Raw genomic sequence first — 22,317 nt, 5'->3', positions numbered from 1 at the left:
GATAAAACCTTGGACAGCTGAACAAGGAACTAATTCCCATGACAACTAAATAAGACAACTTAATGATGTCTTTGGACATATGTGGTCCTGCCATTTACCTTTCTATGTGTGTCCAATAGAGCACAAGACATCTAGATATATTGCTGTCCTTGAAGTTTCTTTTTATTTGCCTTTATTTTTTACTAGTCTATGAATGCATGTATGCACACACGTGAGTTATTCTTTCTTTACTCCTGTATTTTTGGTATCAGAAGAGATAAAATGCATTAATTTATGCCCTTCATTCCAGGATAGGGTGAATACAACTGACCACATCCTTCTTCCATGATAAATTTTACCCTAGCAACAAACAGATTGCAAAAAGGTGGTAAATAAGTGGTTTGGGTAAATGACATCTAGAGAGAAATCTCAGTATGCATTGTAGAAAAGTGTGTGACTCTTCAAACTTTTTACCAAAGCATGGTAACATCAGAAAGAAGTGTACAAGTAGTGTACAACAGACTGAGGTCTGTAGTTAGAAGCAACTTGCTGCAATTATGATAATTCTGGGGTATTGTGCCTTAGGTGATAAATTTAGGTAAATTTTTCATGCTGTTCTACCATTATTGACTTAAGTTGATTCTAGGAAGACAAGCCATCTTTACCTGTGGCATTTTGTACTTCTGGCATACTGTTTGATGTCCTAGTTTGAGAAGCATGACTACAGATGTTAAGTGACTAGACTATTGGTCCAAACAGCCTAATTGTAAAGCCCCCCCCCCCTTAGGAAATACATGGTCTTGAGCAAGTGTCTTACCTTCTCTAATGTTTGGTATTATTCTATCTAAATTTCAGGTAATACCTACTCAAAAGTGTTGTAAGAAAATGAAATGAGGTGCTATATGAAAAACACATAGCACAATGTTTACAACATAACTGATACTGGATGATTAGTAGACAATATCAGTATCATTTATAGTTAATATCTCTTTTAGGGTATGTTTCCAATATGTAGACATTTACTTTAATTAAGGACCACTTTCAGATAACACATTAAAAAATATTTTCTTTACTTATTTTCAAAAGGGGAGAAGGGAGAGAGAAAGAGAGGGAGTGAAACACAGATCAGTTGCCTCTCACATGCAATCTTACTGGGGACCAAACCTGAAACCCAGGCATGTGCCCTGATGAAGAATTGAACCATCAACCTTTCACTTTATGGAGTGATGCCAAAACAACTGAGCCACACCAGTCAGGTCCAGATAATACATTTTGGAACATGAATAACATCAAGGCATGTTAGCACTTTCCAAAGGGCTTGATTCGTTGACTATGTTCATTGCAACATGGCATTTACTGTGTAAGTCTTTTATGTAAATATTGATGCTATTGGATTATATTCTTAAATAGTTGGTATACTGAAGCCATATCTAAGACCATTTACATTTTAGTAGGGAATAAGTGCCCCTTTGAAGAAAATAGATATCCCAGTGTAAATCACCTGGGGGAAAAGGCAGGACCTCTAGAGAAGAAAAAATGCAAAAATGGGAATTTCATAGGGAAAAAGGAAACTCTAACATCTGGATTTTAGGCTCTTTAGTTTTGGATATAAAGGGATAAAATAGGCTTGAAGACATTCTTTGGTGATAGGACCAGATGCCTTTCCTACATGGATACTGGTCATGAGTAAGCACCACCGCCTCCCATAAGATTTCCCTCAGTCGACTTGCATATTACCTCTAGATCTAGGTCTTTTTAATAAGTTGTCAGTTAAATTTTCCACCCATGCTTAGATAAGGAGGATTAAGAGGGTCTATGATTGGATTGCACAGAAAGCTATGACACTGAGTCAGTGGGAGCAGAGGTAATAATCAGCAGGGCATCCCTAGAGGAAAGAAAATCTCTTCATGGAGCAATACTGCATTGGTGGCTCCTGTTGGTTTGTGATATTAACAGACTCAGCATGTTTTCTTACAGATTCACCTGTAAACCTCTCATCTTTGCAGAGTTACTTGGTCAACCCTAAGGCTATCTGGCTGGAATACATGTTCACAAAATCTACTGAGCTCCAATTATGAAGGTAAAAACTTCCCTAACTCAGAAGCTCTTAAGATATGGTCCATGTGGCTCAGAATCGTAAAGTGGGAAAAACATAATTAGCACTTTTCAGCTTCAAAGAAGATTATAAACAATGGCTAATTAAACTTCCCAACACCTCCTTTGTGGGGATGTAGTTATTTCCCCTTTCTGGACAGGTTAAGATATCTATTTAAGGGAGGGGAATACAGCTGCTTCTCTCCTGCAGAGCAGCAATGAAATCTTTCTCCACTCAGCAGGAATCTGGGCTCAAAGTTAAGTTTAATCAAACATTTAATCAGTATCATTTTACTAAAAAGCAACATGCCATACTTAGTACTCTTTGGTTGAAGAAATAAAAGGTGTCACTGTCTCCTGTCCTTAGATAGTTTTAAGGTGAAGTCAAACAGACAGGACATTGACACATCATACTAAATGTAATGCAAATAAGAAGATAATTAGGCGTGACATGTCCCCTTCCAGACTGCCTTTCTTTCCTCCATTTTGCACCCTTTTATCAAATAAGATCTTTCTAGAATGCAAACACAATATTAGTTTTCTGCTTATCATCCTGCTATGATTTTATATGATTTGAAAGATAAATATCAAACACATGGGGTAATCTTCACTAACCTTCATGATCTTGTCATTATCCACCTGTTTTGTTCATTTTCTTCTATGCCGACATTTGCCCCAATCCTAGAAAAGTGCTAATCTATATGAGTGTGTGTTTTGATAATCCCCAAGCCTGTTATGGTCATGCCCGTTTTGCCCAGAATGTTTTCCTTATTTTTCTGTCATGAACTTCTCTTCTTTTAAAAATCAGCTCAAAGGTCATGTGTTCCCTGGCAGCTTTCTTGACCCTGCCATCCCCCGATTCCTGCCTCCTCTGAGTCTCCATAGCATTTTATATGTAATAAACTGAGATAAAATGGTCATTACATTTTCATGTTCTACTGTAATTATTTGGCTCTTTCTAATTAGACTCTGAATAAGGCCATAAAGAGCATTGGGTGTTATATATTTTTTGTATCCCCAGAGTCTGGCATGGTCCTTGGCAAATTATAGTCATTACTGAAGACTGAATGGTTTCTCCAGCTCGTGTCCTGGCACCGTATCCTTCTCACACTACACCGCACACTTAGTGACTGTCCTGTCACCCTCGGTGCTTTGTAGATACTGTTCTCTTGGCAGGGATACTCTTTACTTTTCATGTATGTCTCCTGACTAACGCCTACATCTGTATCAGGATCCAGCTTTTGGGCTCACGTGGCATGTCACTCTAAATAACATCCAGTGACTAGATTAGGGACATTTTTCTGTGCTTCCATAGAAACAGTGCACATCCATATCACAGAACTTTTCACTTACTGGTTTTTGGGTGCTCACAACTTAGCCCATAGTTGATGATTTACATTTCTAGGTGGGGGACAACTAATGAAATAAAGGGATAACAGATTCACATGGGTATACAGAATCTGAGAAGTTTCCATAGAACAGAAGTATAATAAATTAGTATTTGAGTGATTTGGAGGCATGTGGAACGCAAAGAGGAAAAAGATAAGTCCATCTACAAGATAACATCAGCAGAGACCCATGTAATAATTATTGTTATTGCTGCAGGTGCCCAAGAGACACCAGCCTTATCTTTGGAAGGGGATTCATTTTACTGTGGAGTTAGCCGAGAAAATATGTAGACAGTTATGCTGAGGACAGTTAGAAGAAAACAAGGAAGACACACTGTATTAATAAATTTAAGTAAATTCTCTAATTATCATGCATAAATAAAACAAAGGTTTATTTCTATGTCAGAGTCTAATGTGAATCAGCAGTAGGACAGGGAATCTTCCCACTCAGATATGCAAGAACCCAGCTTCCTTACAGCTGGTGACCTCACCATGTGCTGGGGCTATAATATCTTCTTAAACAAGTCCACACTTGATCGTCTGTATTTGGTTGCAGATATGTTAGGAGAGAGAGCATAGAGAAATGCAACGGCTATCCCAAGAGCCAGGCTTGGAAGAAGCCTCCAGCACCTCCATTCACATTTTGCTGTCAGAACTCAGTCATGTGGACCTAACACTAAAGAACTCTGGGAAACATAGTATACCTGTGTTGCTAGGACCAGAAAATAATTGGGAATTAAGAAACTTTTAAGATTGTGACTGCCATGCACGTAGGAATTTTATTTCCTGCAGTAGGGGATAGGGCACAACTAATATAGTCCAATGGGAGAAGAGTGATTTGAAGGACAACTCAAGAAAAAACCTACTCACAAAGTTTTGGAGGAAGAATTAAATGGTGAGGGGAAACTAGTATGAGGAAAATTGTATAAAGTTTCTGAAAGTTTAAGGAGAAAATTACAACATTACCATCAACACAGTGTGAGTTTAGAGGAAACGGAAGAGGTGCCGGTTCACACGCAGTGGCTCCGACAAACTCGGTCCCGTGCCCTAGTCTTCTAGAGAAAAGTGAATTTAGTGCAAATACCCAAATTATAACTGGAGCTCCCAAAATTACATGTGGGATTATATTTGGATAATATCTGACATTTCGGGGGGTTGGCACTTTAAACTTCTTTAATTTATATGCATGTGTGAACATATACATATATTTGTATACGCACATGCATGTGAATATATATAAAACATGCAAAAATACACACATCTGTAAATGTGTTACATATTTTTATATTACATGGAAATTTGCCTCTGAAGTCATCCCATGGCAGTGTTTGTACAAATGCTGCAGATGCCCAGCTCACAGATGGGAGCTGAGCGTTTCGTTTCCCCAGGTTCTTCCGGGTGATGAATGATTGGGTCGGGATGAGAACGTGGATGCTCTCCTGACCGGCTCCACGCCTGCCCCGCCTGGCCACTGCTCCACTGCGCTACTATTATGAAGGTGCCTAAGCGGGACAGTGAGCAGTTCTCATTCTGAGAATGCTTAGTTCTAACTGCTTAGCATGCTTTAATTTTAGCATATTTCACTGTGGTTTTCTAAGACACTCATAAGAAGATACAACAACCTTGGGTAGTATGGCATAAGGTGGGAGAGCCTGGGTTTGGAATCACAATTAGAGTTCCCTATGAAAGTTTAAAATGTGTCACTCTGTAAAACACAGGGCTAGAACTGTGGTTTTCCTGAAAATGAGCATGGTGTAATGATTCAAAATTCAAAACACAGGTACACCTGACAGTAATGAAGACCTATGTGTGCACTCTGATTTTCTCCTTGAGTGGCTGTGCCACACTGGGGATGGTAAACAAGCTCTCTGGTCCTCAGTGTTCTCATTTGCATAATGCCTATAATAATACTACATGTCTGATAAGAGAAGTATAATGTTCAAAGGACACAATAGCAATAAAGTCCTTTTTTCAACAATGGCAATCATAAAATAAGTGCATAATGAATTGAAATATTAAAATTATTATTAAAAGCAGTTGTGTGAACTTGTGCATGTTAAAATAAATGGCCTTTGACACTCCATTTCCTTATTCATGTGGAACTCAAGTGTGGTGGAAACTCTGCCTTCTGTTCTGGAGGATGCCTTCACAGGTTCTCCAGGGCAGAAAACCTCAAGGTCTGGTCCCCTGACAGGTAATGGCAGAAGCTAGGGACTTGTTAGAAATGCAAATTCTCTGGCTCCTAGTGAGTCAGAGACTCTGGACATGAAGTTCCACAGCCTGAGTTTAACACCTTCCTGGAGATCCTGAGGCCCCTCTAAAGTTTGAAAACCACTGCTCTACTGGAAAGGAGAACTGTGAGGAGAGCTCTTATAGTTTCTAACAGCTATGGTCGCTGACACCCTGGAAACCCTAAATGAAGGGTCTGTGAACCTCGAGTCCTGTGTTAGCCACATCCGCTTATGGATCAGAAGCCTCTTGGCATAAGTCCAGTCCTATACAGATTCAAAATATACCGAATGACAGAGGAGGTTTTTGCTCCTTTTTCAATGGTTGGTCACGTAGATGTCATGAGGTTGAGGCCTGGAGAGCAGTGCTTTGTCCTACTTGTTCTGTTAATCCACAGGAGGAAGAGTAGAGAGAGAAGCCTGGCCGTTTCGAACCTCAGAAGAAAGATGGCCCACATGGATGTTCCCTTGTTCCTGGCAGCTCTGTCTTTTTTCTAGTCCTGCTGTTTTTACCCCCTCGACCCTTGGAAAACTCTGTGCTTTACTCCCTTGAAACAAGCTCTTGAACCTTTGTCAAATTCTGCAGTGGCTTTGGAAACTGCACTTGGGCTATTAGTGGAGCATGTGAATGAACGGAGTTGAACACTTAAATCCAACTTCAGTCTTGTCACCCGTTGTGGCTACAGACCCACTGGAAGCTAGTTTTCTTCGTTTGAGTCTGTTTCAATTTTGTGTGTTTGTTTAGTTTGGTCTTTAAAAATTCCACATGTAAGTGAAATCATATGGTGTTTGTCCTTCTCTGAGTAACTTATTTCATTGAGCCTAATACTCTCTAGGAGGATTCTAGAAACCTGGGTTCTCTAATCACCTGCCAATCATTGTTTACGTAAATCAGTCAACTGGTTGATTCTTTTCATTTTAACAGACCGTCCTTATGGTTCCTTGTCATAATAAAGTACAATTAAAAAAAAAAGTACCTAAGTACCTCACTTTGGCAAGCGTTCATTGTCTCCCACCAGAAACATAAAATAATCCTATACATAAAGTTTGTATATCCTATTAACATTATTTAGATGGTACTCTTTGAGGAATATTAAAGCTGCTATCTTGTGCTAAGAAGTATTTTGATAAGAGATATTATCAAGGCAGATTCCAGTTTAAAGGTCATCAAATTAACTGAATGAACCTAAACCCGTTTGCGCCACCTGGAACAATAGGAGCTAATCACCAATGTATTGCCTTTGATCCCCAAATCTCTCCTGAGACAGAAAAGAGTGAGAGATGGGTCTCCGAATTAGCTATGTGGACTGGTTCAGGGGCAGTACCCCCAAATACTTTAAGGGCTGACCAGCAACTGTTAAGGCAATAGTCATTAATCCCCAAGGGGGACAAATGCTCAGAGTTAGAAGAGCAGTTAAAATCTCTAACTAGCTGGGTTCTAGGGGCCCCAACATCTAGGTGGTGTCTTGGGAACTGGCCTAGATCACAATAAGCCACAAAACTCTTGCCTATAAATAGCACAACTGACTAACTTGTCTCTCTTGAAAGTCAGTGCTTCGAACACTTAATTAAAATACAATTTTCTGACTGCAGAGTGGTGGGGAGGTGTCTTATAAAGTACATTTTTCAGGACTTCAAGTTCATTAAAACAAATTCAGAAGATGTGAGATTGCTTTCAATAGCATGCAGTTTAACCAGTGCCCCAGGGTTCTCTGAGGAAGACAGGAGATTAGACTATAGTCCGCTAGATTTTAGGATTACAATGGTAAAGAAAGAAAAACCAAAGCAACAACAATAAGGGGGAAAAAAGTACTTGGAAAGAACACTTGCCCAAATGCCGGGCAAAACTCAACTTACCAGCTTGCTCTAGAGAGAGGCGACCTGTCAGATCACTGCTCCAGCTGAGGTTCTCACCCTTCTCCCACCACCTGTGGTCCCTGATTACAACAGTTCTTTGAGGGAAGGCGTCTTGAGCTCCATCTCGTGGCCAGAGGGAGTTTCTAAGACTGTCATGTTTATTTTGTCAAAGACCAACAATTAAACGATGGAAACGTGTTTAATGAATCTCTTTGCAATCATAGCCAATATATCTAAAAGCTTTTCTAGACATTATTAGAAATAACAAAAAAGAGCAAAGATGCCCAAACCCCTCTGCCTTCCATTGACACCTCTAAAACACATTGGGTATAGAACATACTCACCTGAATTCTTTTTCATATGCCTGTGTATTTTTTTGGAAGATTTTTGTTTCTTAAGGTTATATATTTTTCATTTAAGAAACATGAATTCTACTTAATAAAAAATGAAATTTCCTTTATCAAATTCAAAGAGACCAGATTAAGTATGGCCTGTGATTTGGTGACATTGTTTTGTAATGATCATAATTTGGTGACTTTTTTTATAATGTTTGTGGAGAGAACATGGTAAAACAATACTATGGAAGTTGTTTTCATATTGGAGGTAAAGTGGAAAATACTGAAGGATTTTCTGTAATATGAGACTTGTATTTAATAGTTCACTGCAACAAGATAACGTCTTATCTATTTAGTTTGCATTTCTTTTTTCATGGTCATAGTAATATTCAGGTAATTTACCTTGCATGTTGCTAATACCTTCCAAGATTACAAGAGCCTAATAGAGGTCATCCATGCAAACATCTTCATCCAAGATTAAACCATTGTTTGGTGGGCTCTTAGAGAATTAAATAGAAATTTCAAAGAAACTCAATTTTACATGAAATTGCCAAGGATTCAAGGACATGTCAAAAAGGCAGTTTTAATTCTTTTCTAGCAATAAATGCCAATATAAAATAATACTCTCTTTCTCCAACAATATCCAAATAGAGAGAGACATACAGCCAACTGATCTTATAAACACATATTTGACCTGGAATCAGTACTTTCCTGTCTTACCTTTGAGTCCTCAGTGTAAACATTTCAAAGGTGAAGAAAACAGAGACACATATTCCTCTCTCTCCAATGCACCCTGCACTCTGGCCCATTTCATTATCATGGTTAAAGTTTATCTCCAAATTTAAAACTGAAACCAAAACAAATAAACAAAAAGCACTCTGGACTTTTTTAAATCTGTGAAGCTGTTTCCCCCCCCCCAAAAAAAAACTAAGTGTGTCTTTTTCCAATAGATCCCTAATAGGTACTGTGCTTTTCACCCTTAAATGAATTTAGCCTTAGGCTCAATTTTCCTCAGTTGAATACTCATCTTGATAAATTCCTTAGGGCTTGGTCCCTAGAGATTTTGTTAAACCTAATTTTATTAAAACTTAGGCTTTGAAAACCTTGTTTGCATAATTATCTATTTAAATATGTCTACCTGTTTCTTTAGAGACTTCGATGGGAATCCCCCCACTTCTTTTAATATACTATATTTTTTAGGATTTAAGACTTGCCTTCAAACTAGTAAAGTCTATAAAAAGAAAACATGGTATATTTTTAAACTGAAATTAACCAAAATTCTACATGCAAAGCATTGTATTACACAAAATATTAGTGTTGTTATTTTTGTCATACTGGGTAAAAAAATTGGCTCTGTCTCTCTTTTCCTAGGGAGTTGAACTAATGATAACTATATCACACACAGTTGTAAATAATCAAGAAGGTGGTTTTATTTGAAAATGCCCCAAGCATACCAAAATATTGCATGTATATAAAATATGACATTGTACTTTTTATGCCAAGAAGTCATATCAGCACAAATTATTTTAGGGCCTTTTTTCCAAATCGACTCATGAAGAGGCACTTCCTGCAAAGCTCTCATATGCCTACCATTGTACCGAACGCTCTGAGATGATCCTAGTCTTCACTCATGATGAGCAAGGTGATTTGTGGCTCACTTCCTGTGCCTGACCAATTTGAAATAGGAGGTCCAGAAACGGAACTCTCGAGTCAAAAGCACATGAGCCAGCTTCTCATCAACATCAACTCAAAGTCAAACTACTATTTACGGTGTGGATATTTGCACTCTTTTGGAAAACCAAGTAAGCCTTTGACCCAATGCAGATTTTGGAAGTTCATAGAGGAAGGGCAGAAGACAATGATTTCCCATCCCAACAGCAACTCGCCCTATGAATGAATGAAGTCCTTTCATGTTGCAGTATCATCCAAGGATGGGTCCACATGAGCGGGTCTGGGGAACTGAGCATAAAGCTTCCGCAGTGCTCTTCAGATGTTGTTGATGAATCTTCCTTGTAGTTTTGAGAAACTGAAATAGAGGTACATAGGGGCAATAGTGTTTTTCTCTCTACAACTTGTAAATAATGCTATTCCTTGGTTCACATTATAATGTAATCAGAGAAATATTTACATCACTAAAGCCAGTAACAGTTGATCAGAGAATGATTAAAAATGATAATATACCTAAAGAAATAATGCTTAGAGAAGAAGTGGGTTGCCAGAAATAAAAGCACAATAAAAGGAGAGCGAAAAAGGCAGTATTTAATAGTGCAAAGGGGCACCAAGTACCGTATACCCCTGACAGGTTCTGCCTTTTGTACATGAATAAGGGGGTGAGCAAAGTAGGTTTACAGTTGTGATACGTAGAATACAATAATTAATAATACAAGAATAAACTCCATTTCACATACTCACATTGGTAAGCAAACTCTTGCTGGTCAACCCCTGTATAAGAATTTGATGTCACTGACCATTGTAAATCATATGCAATCTCTCTTTTCCTGGTCTCACCAGGCTGTCATTGCAATGTGATAACCCTAATGGCATCAGTCTTTCTATGCTTCTCCTTCATACCTACCAGGCCAGAACCTTTACTTCCTAAACAGTACCATTCCAGGTACCTCTGGGAACCTACTACAGTACTCACCTGTGATCCAAAACTACCTCTCAACTGCCATTCTATCTTTAAGACCACAGCACCACTACTGGCATTGCTTCCCTGGCATGGTACTGTGTGGCTGCCAGAAAAACCACTGCAGCTTCCACTGTGTTCTAACATGACCACTGAGTGCCAACTTTCTGCTCCGAGCTCCATAGATATGGAATATCATGAGTTCCACTGGTCACTGCCACATAGCCTGGACAGAACCATCTTTGCCAGGCACAGCATTTTCTTCCTAGGAGCTACTGCCAATTCCCTAGATCCCAGTAGGTTACTGGAAGATCCTGCTGTGTGTTACAGTCACAATTTACAATGTGTGCTAATGTTTAAGATAATTGTTTAATGAAATATGTACGGATCTTCCTCCAGAGTGCATGGCTAATCACCCTTTACAAATTCTTTCAACATCTTTATGAGGGTTCAAATGATATAACCCTATTAGTTTCTATTATTATTCCAAATGTTTTCTTAAGCTTTACTTAAGTCTAGATAAGTTCATTTTGACTTCAAGTACTTCTTTATTAGAAATATATAATAGTGTGGAAGCAACACAAACTTTGAAGTCAATCTGCTCTGAGTTCAGATTCTAGCTCTACACTAATTATCTATAGAAACTTGAACAAGTCACTTGACCTCTTTCAGCCTCATCTTTTTTCTTTCAATTTTTATTTTATTGATTATGCCATTACAGTTGTTCTATTCCCACCCTTCATTACCCTCCAACCTGCATCCCCCCACCATTCCCCCCCTTTAGTTTATGACCACGTGTCTCAAGTTCTTTAGATTCTATATTTCCCATACTATTCTTGCCCTCCACCCTATCTATTTTCTACCTACCATCTGTGCTACTTATTTTCTGTACCTTCTCCCCTCTTCTCTTCCTCCCACTCCCCTGTTGCTAACCCTCGATGAGATTTTCATTTCTATTTTTCCGCTCCTGATTTAGCTGTCCTTTTAGTTTGCTTTTGTTTTAGATGTGGTTGTTAATAACTATGAGTTTGCTGTCCTTTCACTGTTCATCTTTTTAATCTTGTTTTTCTTAGATAAGTTCCTTTAACATTTCATATAATAAGGGCTTGGTGATGATGAACTCCTTGAATATGATCTTACCTGAGAAGCGCTTTATCTGTCCTTCCATTCTAAATGAAAGTTTTGCTGAGTAGAGCAATCTTGGTTGTAGGTCTTTGGATTTCATGACTTGGAATACTTCTTTCCAGCCCCTTCTTGCCTGTAAGGTCTCTTTTGAGAAATCTGCTGACAGTCTGATGGGAACTCCTTTGTAGGTGACTGTCCCCTTATCTCTTGCTGCTTCTAGGATTCTCTCCTTCATTTTAATCTTAACTAATGTAATTATGATGTTCCTTGGTGGGTTTCTTCTTGGGTCCAGCTTCTTTGGGACTCTCTGAGCTTCCTGGATTTCCTGGAAGTCTATTTCCTTTGCCAGATTGGGGAAATTCTCCTTTATTATTTGTTCAAATAAGTTTTCCACTCATGGCTGTTCTTTTCCCCCTTCTGGTACCACTATAATTCAGATGTTGGAGCATTTAAAGATGTCCTGGAGGTTCCTAAGTCTCTCCTTGTTTTTTTGAATTCTTTCTTCATATTTTCCTGTTTGGTCATTTTTTCCTTCCTTCTGGTCTACTCCCTTGATTTGAGTCCCAGTTTCCTTTCCATCACTATTGGTTTCCTGTGTAATTCCCTTCATTTCAATTAGTTTATCCTTCATATGTTCCTCTAATTTGTGACTAAAATCAACCAGTTCTGTGAGCATCCTGATCACCAGTGTTTTGAACTGTACATCTGAAAGTTCTGCTATTTCTTCGTCACTTAGAGTTATGGGCTCTGGGGCTTTGAGATCTTCTTGAGCCATTTTTGGTCCGTTTGTGCCCATTAAGTATGAGCAGCAGAGCCTTGGGGGCAGGGCGGGGCCACCGGGGCAGGGTCGCTGGGTTGTGATGCTGTATGTGGGGGCAGAGTCAGAGTGGGGAAATGGCAGCCCTTTCTGCTACATCCTGCCACTGGGGCCCGCTTGGTCCCCTCTCACTGCCCACTACCTCATGGGTCTATCTGCACAGGAATGCGCCGCCACAGGCATCTCACCACCCTGCACCCTCTCTGGATCAGCCAATCACTCACTGGGTTGCTCACTGGGTCGCTCACTGGGTTCGTCCTTTGCAAACCCCATGCCTGGGACCCACGCACCTGAGTCCGTCTGACCGAGTTTTCCTGTGCAACCTCGCTCCACCAGCTGCTGGCTTCACCCCTCTTACCAGTCAGGCTGAAGCACTCATTGTTATCAGACTTCCGAAAAGTTCCATTTTCTGTGTTCTGGCTGTGTTTTCTGTTGCTAATATTTTGTTGTCTCTAAACTTGGTTGTGTGAGAAAGCACGGTGTCTCCACCTATGCCTCCATCTTGGCAGAAGTCCTTTTTCTTCTTTTTTAATCTTTAAAATTGGCATACTATGTACCTCAAAGTCATTTAACAAGATAATATCTGTTTAGGAATTATTATAGTGCTTGGTTAATAAGAAAAACTAAATAATTGGTAACCCTTATTATCACTCATAAGAGCTGTATTTCTCTGCAACATCCCAGAAACTTGTTTCTATGTCAAAGCAGAACTCTCTGGGACATTCTGATTATAAAAAAGAGAGATAGGACAAACATGTTTATGATGATGTATTAATGACCTAATGTGGTGCTCTATGAGAACAAAATAAGAGAGGTTGGAAAGAAAACACTTTGCAGCCCCAAAATGAATATTACTGGTGAAATCTGGAGCTCTGGCCCTTCTGGTAAGATTAACTTTTATAATTTTGCTGAGAAGGTCCAGTAGAATATTTACCTGAGTAAGTTTGGCCTTAAAAATCCTGTTATCCTTCCCAAACCCCAATATACTAGCAGCATGGAAATGGGCTATGTTATTATGAACTAATTACTATTCACTTTTTATCAGCTAATGAACTGATTTACACAGTACTTTTTAAAATTCAGGAACTGCTATATGAATTTGTTGAAACAAAAAGGATCATTATCAAGTTCTATTATCCATCATGCTGGCTCTCTGCTGGGTTGTAATTATTGCATCCACAAGTGGAGATAGTGGATAGGAAGGCAGGTCACTGAGGTCCTGCCAGTTTGAATTGTGGGCTTGGTCTTCTAAAGTCTGTGAGCCACAGGGTCTTCCTTTCCTCTTAGGCCCAGAAATGATGGTAGACAACAGCAAGAATCTCTGTCTCCTCCTCCTCATCATCTCCAATTAACTACCACTGCACTCTCAGTAAAGCACACTGTAGAATCAAAGAGTCCCTGGGGTTTGGAAAAATTATAAAGGTCTAAAATAAGGGGATAATGGAGACAGGTAAAGTGAGACCACCAAATTAGTGAAGTGACTCTGTGAGGCTCCCCAAGGCACGTCCAGTATGCAGAGTTTTTGTGACTGCTCAGGGAAGGAGTTTGAAGCTCTCATTCTATTTGGGGTCTCAGGAACCAAAGTCATTAACAGTCCCTGCCCAGGAAGGAGTGATTAAAGTGAATTTTGACTATACAACACTTCTTTGGACAAATGTCTATTCAGGTTCTTTGTCTATTTTTTTTTGAATTGGGTTTATTCAGTTTTGGGTTATTGAACTATATGTATGCATTTTATATTTTGGATTTTAACCCATTATGAGATTATGTGGTCTGCAAAAATGTTTGAATATTCTGTAGATTGTATAGTCTTAATGGCTTTCTTTGCTGTGCTGAAGTGCTTTAACTTGATGTAGTCCCATTTGTTTCTTTTGCTATTATTGCTTTCTTGTTGGTGTCAAATAAAAAAAATTGCCAATACTAATGTTAAGGAGTTTCTTCCCCATGTTTTCTTGCAGGATTTTTATGGTTGCAGGTCTTACATTCAAGTTTTTAATCTATTTTGAGTTTATATTTGTGTATGATATAAGATACAAAATCAGTTCTTTGCATATGGAGATCCAGTTTTCTCTGCATCATTTATTGAAAACACCATCCTTTCATTATTATATATCCTTAGCTCCATTGTCAGAAATTAAGATTTCTGGCCAAGATGGAGACATAAGCAGATAAGCTTTGCTTCCTTAGACAACCAAAAGAAGGACAACAACAAATTTAAAAACAAAAAAACAACCAGAACTGCCAGGAAATTGAACTGTATGCAAGTCCAACAACCAAGGAGTTAAAGAAGAAACATTCATCCAGACTGGTAGGAAGGGTGGAGATGAGCAGCCATGGTAGCAAGGTGGTAGACAGGCCTGCAAGGCACCAGCTGGTGGACTGAATAGTCCCACATTTGCATGTAGATAAGCCAAGAGGAACAACTTGGGAGCAAGGCAAACCCCCTGACCCAGTGTTCCAGCATGGACAAACTAAAGCCTCAAAACCTCTGGCTGTGAATATCTGTGGGGGTTGTGGTGGATGAAGAACTTCCCAGTCTCATAAGAGAGTTCATTGGAGAGACCTACAGGATCCTAGAAGTATACAAACTCACCCACCAAGGAATCAGCAGAAAAAGGGCCCAATTTGTGGGTAGGAGGGGAAGTGACTATAAGTGGGGCAAAAGCTGTGCACGCAGCATTGTTCCCTCTCTGACTCCTCCCCACATACAGTGTCAAAACACAACAAAGTGGGTTGCCCCACCCTGGCCAATACCTAAGGCTCTGCCTCTTACAACATAACAGGTATACCAAAACAAAGAAATACCACCTAAATAAAAGAACAGATCAAAACTCCAGAAAAATAACTAAGTGAAGAGGAGATAGCCAACCTATCAGATGCAGAGTTCAAAACACTAGTAATCAGGATGCTCACAGAAATGATTGAGTATGGGTGCAAAATAGAGGAAAAAGTGAAGGCCATTCAAAGTGAAATAAAGAAAAATATACAAGGAATCACCAGTGAAGAGAAGGAAGCTGGGACTGAAATTGATAATTTGGAACAGAAGGAAGAAATAAACATTCAACTGGAACAGAATAAAAAAACAAGAATTCAGAAAATTGAGGAGTGTCTTAGGAACCTCTGGGACAACCTTAAACATTCCAACATCCAAATCATAGGGGTGCCACATGGAGAATAGAAAGAACAAGAAATTGAAATCTTATTTTAAAAAAATAATGAAGGAAAACTTCCCCAATCTGGTGAAGGAAATAGACTTTCAGAAAGTCCAGGAAGCTTAGAGAGTCCCAAAGAAATTCAACCCAAGGAGGAACACACCAAGACACATCATAATTACATTAACCAAAATTAAAAATAAGGAGAGAATCTTAAAAAGCAGTAAGAGAAAAGGAGACAGTTACCTACAAAGCAGTTCCCAGAAGACTGCTGAATTCTCAAAAGAAACTTTACAGGTAAGAAGGAACTATAAAGAAGTATTCAAAGTCATGAAAGGCAAGGACCTACATCCAAGATTACTCTATTCAGCAAAGCTATCATTTAGAATGGAAGGGCAGATAAAGTGCTTCCCAGATAAGGTGAACTTACAGGAGTTCATTATCACCAAGCACTTATTATATGAAATGTTAAAGGGATTTATCTAAGAAAGAGAAGATGATAAAAAATATGAACAGTAAAATGACAACAAACTCACAACTATCAACAACTGAACCTAAAACAAAAACAAAGTTACCAGACAACTAGAACAGGAAGAGAATCACAGAGATGGAGATCACATGATGGTTATAAGCAGGAAGGGGAGGGAGCAGAGTGGGGGAAAAGGTACAGGGAATAAGAAGTATAATTGGTAGGTACAAAATACACAGGGGAAGGCCAAGAATAGTATATGAAATGGAGAAACCAAAGAACTTATATGTATGTCCCACGGACATAAACTAAGGGGAGGAAATGCTAGTGGAAGAGGGGTGCAGAGTGGAGAGGGATAAAGGGGAGAGAGAAATGGGACAAATGTAATAGCATAATCAATAAAATATACAAAACATGAATTGAACATATATGTATGGGTATATTTCTGGGGTCTCTATTCTGATCCATTGATTTATGTGTATTTCTACACTGATACCATACTATTTTGAACACTATGGCTTTGTAATATAGTTTGAAATCAGAAAGTGTGATGCCTCTAGCCTTGTTATTTTTGTCTCAGAATTGCTTTCATTACTTGGGTTATTTTAAGGTTCCATATAAACTTTTTTTTTTCTATTTCTGTGAAAAATGCCACTGGAATTTTGATAGACACTGCATTGAATCTGTACATTTTTACAATATTAAATCTTCTTATCCATGAACACAGAATATCTTTTCACTTATTTGTGTCTTCTTCAATTTCCTTCATGGTGTCTTGTCATTCACAGTGTACAGGTCTTCCACATCTAGAAGAGTATCTAGAAAATAGTAAATGCTCAAATATCGGTTTGATGAATATATCCTACTCTCCATTCTAAATAATGGAACAAACCATTTAGACAACTCATCCTTTTTCTACGCCAAATCCAGAGTTTGTAATTCCTGAGTCCTGGAATGGTAATAGGGATCCTCATTTGCTCTCAAAGTATATTCCTAAATTGGGAATCAAGTCAATTTTCTGTTTTGACTCTGGTCTAGAGTTAAGGGCTTGCTGAACTCATCTTAGTATATTTAACCCCTCTCTAAATTCTTTGCTTATATTTATACTGAACCATATCTCCAACTCCCTTTTTTCCTATTTATTATATTTCATATAATATCCTATTGCTAAGTGGTTCTTGTCTTTGAACACAGTTCTTTACTTTTCTTCCCTAACAATACATAATCTAAAAATAATCTTTTTTTTTTAATTGCTCAGAAGACCACACTCAGCAGTATTTAGGTTTATGCAAATTATTGCATTGTCTTTCCCATGCTGATTCGTAGGTGACAGGGTATAGTTTGGGCAGGTGGATTCTGCATGTTGGTCTTTGTAGCAATCCCAGGAAATTCAGCTTTTTTTTTCTTTCATTTTTTTAAGAGTAATGACCCCTCTATGCCTTGCAGCCCATTGGGTATAAAGAGTATAGACTTCATGTTCACATAGTCAGAGATCAATTTTTTATAGAGTCGAAGTCATGTTGAACTTTTATCTACTGAGCTCCCAATCTGGATAGACCAGTAAGTCATTCCCAAATTTACATTTCTAGTTTTGTTAACATTAAATGATACTTTTCTACTGTAATGCTACCTCCTGAAACTAATTAACATTTAATGCAAATTGTATTTATTGATATTCCCTAGTAGCTTATAACCAAAAAAAGGTACATTTTATCCCTACTTTTTAAACTCACATTTTCAATTCATAGACTCAGTCTGATTTCCTGTCCTAGCACTTGAGGTCACATTTCTAAGATTAAAGGTATACATATACACTCACCAGTACAATGGAACTAACAGATTAAAAAAATAGCTTTTTATTCTTTCTATTGTTCATTACCTGGTTTAGATAGAGGGATGACATCTATTGTTCTCCATTTTGTTTTACTTAATAGTCCATGTATTTTTATATTTATTAATATTATTAATAATATTATGCATATAATAAAATATTTAAATATAAATATCTTAAAATATTTATTGCCATGTTTTGTTGGAAAAGAACTATATTAAACATTTTGTATTTTGAAAACTTTCAAAGGCTCTAAAATTTTTGGAAATTTATTTCATGAATTAAAATAAAGTGAAGTGAATTTTTAAAAGCTTAATTTATTAGCTTTCTCATTTATGTAAAACTATAACAAATAATTACACCTATTATGACAAAGCAAGGCCTTTGGTTCAAGGGAATAAATGTGAATATAGTAAGTGATTAGAAATGTCTGGGATTTCTTTTCCAGGTGTTATTTTTACACATATGCACTTATTATTATTTAACAGAATATTTAAATAAGACCCTCTGAAGATCCCTGAGAGCTCTGTATATACATCTAGAGTCTCTTCTCAGGTACTCTGTCCTACAGGCTACAGCTATTTTTGTCTCTCACATGTTTGTCCTCAACTCAGGGAGCCGCCTGCAACCCAACTAGGTGATAGATGCCTCCCTGTGCTGTATGTAATCTGGAAACCCTTTCAAGGCAGTAAGCTGGCAAAATTATACATTCGACTTATTTGTTCCTCATCAGTCACCATACTTCTTTGCCTGATGTTCATTCAGTACTAGAAACATTTTTTCCATATATAGTCCAATTTGTGGTTATTTCATTGTGAGGGGTTAGAAATCAGTCCATGCTACTTAATTGTGGACAGAAGCAGAGGTCTACCTTAATACTGTTTTCTCCTCACACGTATCAACTTCTGTGGAAAGTATATGATTCTCTGACTTCATTTTTCAAAGTCTTGAATTTCTATTAACTAAAAATGTACATGTATATATATAATACAGGCAATACTGTTATGTGCATATAGGTTCTGTTAGTTCTTTCTTTCTGTTGAATGTTATTGAATGGCATATGCTTTTAGCTATAAAGTGTCCTTAATAGTTATTAGACTTTGCTTTGAATTTTTTTTGTTTTAATATTTTAATTCCATTATCCTAGCAAGGATATTGTTTTAAGGCATATTTTTCTTTCACCTTTCTTGGTTGTGGGTACAGAAATAGATCACGGCTTCCATTTTCTCATAAATTTGTTTGTTACACATGGAATCTGGGAAATTCAGTACAACAGTTTCATGGAGAAGTAAAGATTTTCCATGTTACATCACTTTATTGTAATTTCTATATGAATTAATGCTAAGTTTTATGAGATGGAGTTTTGTCCGATTTTTTCACTGATGTAATGAACATTGTATGGCATAAATATTTGTTGAATAAATAAGTAGATAAATGGATAAATAAAGAGATAATTTCAAGATTCATTAAACAAGGTAATAGTTAATAACTTTGTAAATAGTGAATGCTTATTATAAATTTAGGTACCAATCATTTCTGGTATGAGTGAAATTTTTAAGAAAAGCAATTTTAAAAATGCCAGTAAGATTTGGCCACTAGTCAATTTATAATATGCTTTGGAAACCCACTGTGCTTATGAATAACACAAATAAAGTTGGCAATTAAAGTTATCATTTGTGAACTCTACTGTCATAATTTTAGCAATCTAAATGTTTTATCTTACAGTGATTTTGGAGTTTCAAAACAAAAAGAAGAATAGATTGCTCCACCCTCAATTTTACTTTGTAGACATGTCTATTTAGCGTAGTTGTGTTAAATGTGATGGCAAATATTATGTCACATTACCCTGGTCACTATGGCTGTGGAAGAATAACTCCTGTGGTAGGATATCTGACATGTCTAAGGGGCTCTACTTCTTTCCTTGTCAATGAAAAGAATCAGCATTTTTAAGCAACCATTATTGTGAGTACATCAGATTAAAGAATGTATATGAAGTGGAACCTAATCAACAAAACAAATAAGTAAGCAAGGTATAACCAGAGACATGGAAATAAAGAGCAAACTGACAATAACCAGAGGGGAGGGGCGGGGAAAGGAGGGTGATAAGGGAAAGAAGGGGAAGAGTTGTCAAGGTACGTGTTTAAAGGACCCATAGCCTAAGACAATGGGTGGGGGGATTGAATGTGGAAGGTGGGGCTGAACAGGGTGAGGGAGAATAATGGGGGGGGGGAAATAGGGACACCTGAAATTGAACAATTAGAACATAAATAAATAAATCTGTAAAACAGGTGAATAAAAAAAATACATAAAGAGTCCAGAAATGACTAATATGAACAGTCAAATGATTTTTGATAAAAGTGTCAAGATCATTCAATGGAAAAAGGGGAGTCTTTCCAGTGAATGAAAACTAAAATAACCACATGGGAAAAAAGTTAGACTTTTACCTTACATATTCCATATACAAAAATTAACTCAAAATGAATCAAAGTCCTAAAAAGCCAAAACTTTAAAACTCTTAGAAGTAAATATAGAGGGAAAGCTTCATGACATTAGATTTGGCAACGATTTATTGGATATGACACCAAAAGTATAGGCATCAAAAGAAAAAAATCGATACACTGGACTACATCCAAATTAAAAGCTTTTAGCATTCCTGAAAAAAATTATGTATATGAACAGAATTCTGATTTTTTACAGTAAAGAAGTTATAGAGTATATAGTTTGTAGATGGTAATAAGTACTATATAGATAAACAGAACAGGTCAGGAGTGTTGGAGGTGGAAGAGCGGTCCATGTTTTAACGACAGTGCCCAGGGCAGGCCTCAGTGAGAAGGTGACAGTGAAATAAAGACTGGGAGGCAAAGAGGAAGCAAATCATGTAGACATCTAGAGAAAGTTCTTTCTAGGTAGAAGGAATAGCCAATGCATACCATCTGAAATAGAAATGGGCCTGACTGTCAAAGGAACAATAAGGAAGCTAGTCAGAGCTAAGGTAAGTAAGTGAACAAAGGGGAAAGCATTAGATGGTGAAATCAGAAATATAGCAAAAGGAAAGATCCAGTAAAGTTTTGTAGGCCATGCACAAGTTTTAGACTTTCTTTTAAGTTAAATAGGGAGCCACTGAAAAAGAAGTACCTTCTTTAGGTAAAAAAGTACATTGTTTACCCTTCCTTTTTCATGGAATAACTCTGAATCGGATTCAAAATCAGTCTGTGACAAAATACAAAGCACTATGATGGCAAGATGAAAGTAAAGAACCAATTACGAGACATTCAGCAGGACACGTAGGGCAAAAGTTCAAAATTGCTTATCCAACAATAGCTCTTTAAAGAATAAACACAGTTTATACCTGTTGAATTAAAGTTTTTGTGTTATTTCTGAAAACAATGAGGAAGTTGCAATGATGTGTTGTTAAATTACACACAAAAGAAGTAATCATCAACATCTACCTTCACAAGGAAAGATAATTTATCAAGGGAGTTGTTGGATTAGAGTAGGGATAAGTGTCTTCCAGATAATGAAGTAATTCAATAGGTGACTTATGGGATAAGCTCTAATCATCCCTGATACTTCTAGAGGAGCAAAGGTGGTGTCAGGGGAGTGCTGGTGGTACAGACCTTAGGGGAAAACAGGACCACGAACACCAAGTTTTTCATGGAATGTTCAGGGGACATGAGGTAATCCAGAAATAGCCTAACATTAGATGTACCAAGTTGAAGTTGGAAAAACAGAATGGAAGCAGGCACCAGATTAGAAGATGCATTCAATTCTAAGTTACTTAAACTATTCCATAAACAGTGGGTAATTAATACAGGTTTTTAAGTAAAAGGGACAGTGGGATCAGGGTGGGACATTAGTTCGAGGAGCGCTTCAGGGAGAAAATTCCAACCACAGAGTTCAGGATGACAGAGAAAGGAGGGGGCATTCACACGGAGAACAAGGGAATGGAAAGACTATTTATGAGAGAGGTCATTGTGATGTATTAAGGGAAATGTAAGGTGGGCATGAACTAGAATGAGGGATGGTGTGAACTGAAGGGATGAAACAATTTACTATGTGTAAGTCTCAATGATAAGTGCTTTCCATATGTTTTCTTATTCTTCTTAATACCACTTTTCATAGAGCCATTTTTTTTTTGAAAATTAAAAAGTGAGATTATAATGGCTAAGTTACTTGTTTAGAGTTCCATAGCTAAAAAGAAAGAAAGAAAGAAAGAGAGAGAGAGAGAGGGAGAGAGAGAGAGAAAGGAAGGAAGGAAGGAAGGAAGGAAGGAAGAAAGAAAGAGAAAGAAAGAAAGAAAGAAAGAAAGAAAGAAAGAAAGAAAGAAAGAAAGAAAGGAAGAAAGAAAGAAAGAAAGAAAGAGAGAAAGAAATGTCCATCTAGGACCTGAGACAAACTTTCTCCCGTAACCAT

At 37.6% G+C, this 22,317-nt stretch overlaps 1 long non-coding RNA gene across 4 annotated transcripts in view; it reads right to left on the bottom strand.

Annotated features, from left to right (window-relative positions):
- The window catches only part of LOC119056148 (uncharacterized), a 134,472-nt gene extending 126,845 nt beyond the window's left edge, over positions 1-7,627 (bottom strand). For 3 of the 4 annotated variants that reach the window (XR_008391406.1, XR_008391408.1, XR_008391409.1), the window contains exon 1: positions 7,547-7,627. This is a non-coding gene — a long non-coding RNA (uncharacterized LOC119056148). The remainder of the gene's footprint in view (positions 1-7,546) is intronic. The other variant, XR_008391407.1, reaches the window with a different exon arrangement.
- Positions 7,628-22,317: the final 14,690 nt, after the last annotated feature.

This window comes from Artibeus jamaicensis, unplaced genomic scaffold, assembly GCF_021234435.1.
Source record: "Artibeus jamaicensis isolate MK-2021 breed Jamaican fruit bat unplaced genomic scaffold, CSHL_Jam_final contig_354, whole genome shotgun sequence".
Taxonomy (NCBI): Eukaryota; Metazoa; Chordata; class Mammalia; order Chiroptera; family Phyllostomidae; genus Artibeus; species Artibeus jamaicensis.
This window is presented reverse-complemented; position numbering and strand designations above follow the sequence as displayed.